Source organism: Neoarius graeffei, chromosome 2 (genome assembly GCF_027579695.1).
Source record: "Neoarius graeffei isolate fNeoGra1 chromosome 2, fNeoGra1.pri, whole genome shotgun sequence".
Taxonomy (NCBI): Eukaryota; Metazoa; Chordata; class Actinopteri; order Siluriformes; family Ariidae; genus Neoarius; species Neoarius graeffei.
Genome location: NC_083570.1, coordinates 50,977,408 through 50,983,648, shown reverse-complemented (window position 1 = coordinate 50,983,648; position 6,241 = coordinate 50,977,408). Strand labels below are relative to the sequence as shown.

General features: G+C 42.7%; 1 long non-coding RNA gene across 1 annotated transcript; it reads right to left on the bottom strand.

Annotated features, from left to right (window-relative positions):
• Positions 1-3,580: 3,580 nt before the first annotated feature.
• Positions 3,581-4,325, bottom strand: LOC132872977 (uncharacterized). Its single transcript, XR_009651514.1, has 3 exons — positions 4,108-4,325; positions 3,815-4,015; positions 3,581-3,684 (listed from the first exon to the last, which is right to left on the bottom strand). It is a non-coding gene; the product is annotated as an uncharacterized LOC132872977 (long non-coding RNA).
• Between the last annotated feature and the right edge of the window lie 1,916 nt (positions 4,326-6,241).

The following is a 6,241-nucleotide window of genomic DNA, read 5'->3' as shown; positions in this document are numbered from 1 at the left end:
ATTTGTTAATATACATCCATTGCTATGTTTCAGGCCTGCAACTCATTCCAAAAAAAGTTGGGACAGGGCAAGTTAGGGCTAATAATGAGGTAAAACAACTAAATAATGATATGATTTGAAACAGGTGATGTCAACGAATTATTATAATCATGATTTGGTACAAAATCAGCATCCAGAGAAGGCCTAGTCTTTGAAGAGCAAAGATGGGTTGAGGATCTCCAGTTTGTCAACAAATGAAGAAGCCTTTTTTTTTTATTTGGCACATGTACACTCAAGCACAGCTAAATTGCTCCTCTGCATTTAACCCATCTGAAGCAGTGAACACACATATGCACACAAAAGTGAGCAATAAGCATACACACATATCTAGAGCAGTGGACAGCTATGCTACAGTGCCCGAGGAGCAGTTGGGGATTAAGTGCCTTGCTCAAGGGCACTTCAGCCATGATACAGAGGGAGGGGAAAATGCTGTTCGTTCACTCATTACATTACAGTGATTTAGCAGAAACTCTTACACAGAGCAACATACAACATACCCAGAGCAGCCTGGGGAGCAGCTGGGGGATAGGTGCCTTGCTCAAGGGCAGTTCAGCCAATCCTGCTGGTCCAGGGAATCGAACCAGCAGCCATTTGGGCCCAAGGCTGCTTCTCTAAAGCCAGTATCTCACTGGGCTGTGACAGCCTGCGACTAGTTGGAGACACAACAACTGCGATAAAATAAGCAAATCAGGGACGATTTTCACTTGGAATCACACTGAATTGATACTTACAACACATTTACGTACATCGCATGAGTGTTGCATGAATGTCACAAGAACTCCTGGCAAACTTTGGCCAAAAATTCACCAGAAGTTCGTATACCTGTAGCACGAATGTCGTGCAACATTCGCGAAACACAATTGCAATTTTTTCAAATTTGCGAGTGTCATGCAACAGTTGCATAACAGTCGTGCATCAGTCACACAAATGTCGTGCAATAGTCGTGCGACAGCTATGGTATGTGTGATGTTTCAGAAATTTAAACCATATAAATACGGAGCCTTCTCCAATTCAATTATCATATTTTCACCACACATCACGATGGACCTCAGGGAAGAAGTGCAGACACTACTGGATGATGATCCAAATTTGGATGAGGACCAGGTTGACATGTTGAGGGCTGCAACATATCTTCTTATTGTTGCTGCGATCAAGAAGGCCAAGGCTAAAGCCAGGGATAGGAGGCTTAGAAAAGAAAGAAAAAGAAAAAGTGTCTGGGTGAGAGAATGGCTCTTGAAGAGACAAAATTATGGCATGTATGAAAAGCTCATGAAGCAACTCAGAAAGGGGGATGCCAAGTCCTTCAGGAACTTTATCAGAATGGATCCAGATATGTTCAACCAGATGGTTAAAGATCTGACTCATAGGCTTCAGAAAAAATAAACAAACTGCAGGAAGCCACTGTCACCTGGACTGAAGCTGGCCATCACTCTAAGATATCTTGCCACTGGGGACTCTTATAAGTCGCTAGCCTATGGGTTCCGGGTGGCCCCCAACACCATCGTTAGTGTTGTGACAGAGGTATGCCAAGCAATCTACAACATCTACCACGAGACGGCCTTCAGGTGTCCCATACCAGAAGAGGAATGGAAGGAGGTAGCTAAGGGCTTCTCAGACAAATGGAATTTCCATCACTGTTGTGGCTGCATAGATGGCAAGCATGTGAGGATGCAAGCTCCACCTCATTCTGGCAGTTTGTACTATACAAAGGCTACTACTTCATCATCATGCTGGCCTTGGTGGATGCCAACTACTGTACAAATTTATGTATGTGGATGTCAGTGCCTATGGTGCTGATTCTGGAATCTTCAGGGAGTGTGGACTGTATCATGCATTAGAGCAGGGCAAAGCTGGTCTGCCACCAAGTGAGCCCCTGCCAGGTGGTGATACTGATATCCCCTACTTTATTGTTGGGGATGACGCATTTGCTCTGAGAGGCTGGATGATGAAACCACACTCCAAGAGAAACATGACAACAACAGAGCGCATCTTCAATTCCAGGTTGTCCAGGGCCCGCCGGATTGTGGAGAATGCTTTTGGCATCTTAGCCAACAGGTATGTACAAACATACTTTTACATTTAATGATAACTTTGCAGTGTTTCACATTGATGTGAATGGAAATGTCAGTTGATAATAATGAAATGGCTTTACTGTGTTTTCAGATTCAGGTGTCTCCATTCGTGCATAATGCAGAGACCTCAGACTGTCACAAGGATTGTCTTGGCAGCCTGCACCCTACATAACTTGTTGGCAGACAGGAATCCAGCCAGAATGAAACAAGCTGCAGACAGTGAGGACTTAACAACACACGAAGTGCAACTAGGGGAATGGAGACAGCAAGACCAGGGGACACCTCTTCATGGAATCCAAACTCAATCAGGCAACACAAGTACAGCAGTTGGGAAAAGAGTTAGGGAGTACCTGACTGTGTACTACAATGGTGTGGGAGCAGTTCCATGGCAGAATAGGATGGTAGGAGTGGAAGATAACATTGACCAAGCATGAGTATCACCACTGTTCAGAAATTTTGAGTCTTTGCTGATCAATCCTGATTGTTCATAAACATTTCGATTGCTCAAAGTCTTTCTCATGCATGGTTTAATTTGTTTATATTTATTTATTTTGAATGAATCAAATCCATATTTATTACCTTTTATAATTCTTAAAAATTTAAATAAAGAATAAAACATTGTCAAATGAAAACATGCAACAATATATTTTAAAACAATTTTGATGCACGTTTTATTTTGCAAGAAAATACAATACATACATTATCAACTTACATAAATAAAGACCTTTAATACAGAAGCAAAACATAAACTTGTAACCATTCATAGAAATACAGATCTAGCGCTAAAGAGTAAGATTTAGTCAGAGTCCTCCTGTGCCATCCTTCCACCTGACTTGGCACTGCACTGTGTAGCTGGAACTGGAGCTGTGATGATTACAGCTGTAGTGGTTGGAGTCAGATTGGGCGTGTCTAGCTGCCTTCCTCCTGGTGACTGGACTGGTGTTGAAGTACTCCAGATGTGACTCAAACTAGTGTCAAGTCCCAGACTGGTGTTCAACACTGAACTGCTGACTGATGGGATCTGGGGGTAGGCAGTACCATCCTGAGCACCCTGTGGCTGCAGAAAGGTGCCAGGCTGCTGCGGCTGCAGAAAGGTGCCAGGCTGCTGTGGCTGCTGAAATGTGCTGGGCTGCTGAAATGTGCTGGGCTGCTGCGACTGCTGAAATGTGCCGGGCTGCTGTGACTGCTGAAATGTGCCGGGCTGCTGAGGCTGCTGAAATGTGCTGGGCTGCTGCAACTGCTGAAATGTGCCGGGCTGCTGCGACTGCTGAAATGTGCCGGGCTGCTGCGACTGCTGAAATGTGCCGGGCTGCTGCGACTGCTGAAATGTGCCGGGCTGCTGCGACTGCTGAAATGTGCCGGGCTGCTGCGACTGCTGAAATGTGCCGGGCTGCTGCGACTGCTGAAATGTGCTGGGCTGCTGCAACTGCTGAAATGTGCCGGGCTGCTGTGGCTGCTGAAATGTGCAAGACTGCTGCGACTGCTGGCAGGTGCTAGGCTGTTGCAGCTGTTGGAAAGTGCCACACTGTTGTGTGTAATACCCTCCATGCTGCTGATACTGGCTTCCATAATTCTGTGAAAAAAAGATAGTTATCAAAATTATTGAATATATATATATATATATATATATATATATATATATATATATATATATAATGAATCTGTACTAATTATTTTGATAAGAAATATGTGTTTTACTCTACCTGGTGGAATGCATGTTGCTGGGCAGTTTTAAACCCTCTGATTATATTCATTATCGTGAAACTGCACTCATCCCATGATGATTCGGGTACTCTAAGTATCTCTGACTCCATATATCTGCAGAAGTCCCTAACCCTTCTCTCATGCTTGCTCTTTGTTGGTGCTCTGATGTTAGAAATTAGGTTCTGGGCCTGCTGCAAAATCTGCAACACACAAATAAAAGGAACAAATAAAACAATATTACAAAATATCAGTTCTCATGTTGAATATAAATATTTTGAAGGATTTGTGTTACCTCTGCTTCAGACAATTCATCGCTGTCTCAGACAGTGGATGGAGTAGGGGTACTCTATGTTTCCCCTTTCCTTTGCCTTTAGACTGGGACTGAGAAGTGGAAGGTTGTTGACCCCCTTGTTGACAACTTGTTGAACTCTGCTGACCCACTTGGTGGTACGGCTGCTGAGTCCCCTGAAAAGTCTGGTCATCATCATCATCATCGCCCTCATCAGCAGCAGCATTACCTCGTGGCTGTACACCAGGAAACTTCAAGCAAATAAGAAAAGTTGAAACCTTTGCAAAAAAAATAAGATAAATTGGATGAATTTTTAACACATGAAGCAATATACCAAATCTTCTTTTGTACTTACGGTGTGTGTAGCTGTTTTCCTATTTTTCTAGATGTGGGGGTGCAGAAATTGATATCTCTCGACGATCTTCATATCTGTGTATGACAATGTCAATGCAGGGGCGCCAGATTTCCGCTTTAGTAGCTTTACAAATCTGGTGCGCATATCGCGCAAATGTGCATCCACTTGGCTAACTGTAAAATACGAATATGCAAAAGACATTTAATCTATTTACACATATAGTCATGTTGCACATTTTAAAGGCGTCGTTTCCGTAATAAAATTCATATAGTTTGTGACTATTCATATTGTGTATGAATAGTCACAAACATCACAATAAATGGAGTCACTTGTTTGAAAAGTTTGTATTGCACTTGCACTTCACATATGAATGGCATCTGTTCTGTCAAACTAAAATTCTCATCCCGTTCTCATTATCTCTAGCCGCTTTATCCTGTTCTACAGTGTAAGTACAACCACAGTCTGTCTAGAAACTACAAATCCCATCAACCCACTTCCGCGTTGACCAACGTCACGCCTGGGCGGGATCATCTACGTCACTTCCTCCACGACTCCATAAGGGACCTGGAAATCTGCCATACTTCCTCTTTGGCTTCTGTAACCACGCGGGAACAGACATAAAAAGAGGCACTCTCTCATCGGACCGTCCGAAACCACGACTTCTTTCTTGCAAGAAGAAAGATTCAGCGCGTTTTTCTTTCTGTTTACCATTGGCCACAATAGAAATCCAGAATCGCGTGATTTTGACTCAGACTGAGTTACAACTGGTTTTTCATTTATTCATTATAAGTACGTACAGACTGCAGCCCAAGCAGTTAATTAAAGTTAGAAGCGACCGGCTCCTTCTAACAAAGCGCTGTGCACATTGTTTTGATCAGAGACTTTCTTCCCACGAACTACAAAGCGTCAGATCAAGAATTCTCTGCCTTCTACAGAAGTCTTCACGAGCTCCTGTAAAATTCAGCATCTTCGTAGCTTCTCTGTATTCCTAGACAGAGGCAAGGTACTGGAGCAGATTTGGCATTTTGGGCAAAAAGACTAGTCTTAGGAATTAGTTTTATTTACGTAGTGTGAATTTAAACTCAGGAACTGTTTAAGTGTGTACACTGATTTTGTGTTTCCATCATTGTTCTATTTTTGATCTCTCAATTGTTTAATAGATAGGTTTTTTTTAAAGTGTTAGGTTTTTCTTTCTAACACTTTAATTTCATTATTTACACATATTTTGACCTCATCAAGATTTCAGTGAATTTGGTAATGTTATAAAGCTAGTGGGTTAGCTGCTATGGCTAATTCTTTTGTCTCATTAGCATCCAGGGCTAATTGTATTGTCTCCAGGGACCATAAGGCCTCACCACGTGGTCTCACACACACACACACACACACACACAAAACACACAAAACACACCTTAGTTAGCATCCCATGCTAGCCTTTTGTTTAGGCCATAGGCCTCACAACACACCTTAGCTAGCAAACCAAAGCTAACTCTTTTGTTCTACAAAGAAACACGTGGTGACCCTTCCCCCCTCCATTCTTTATCACAAGGTCCTTTGTCTCAACTTTAGATAACACTCCAAGCCCTGATTCAATTCAAACTTTATAGCGCATTCTCCTGTGCCCACATTCAAACCCACATATATCACGGATGACCATTTGAATGTATTTCAATTGCTAATATTTAATTTTTTATCACACACACACACACACACACACACACACGCTCTCACACACACACACACACACACACACACACACACACACACACACACACACACACACAC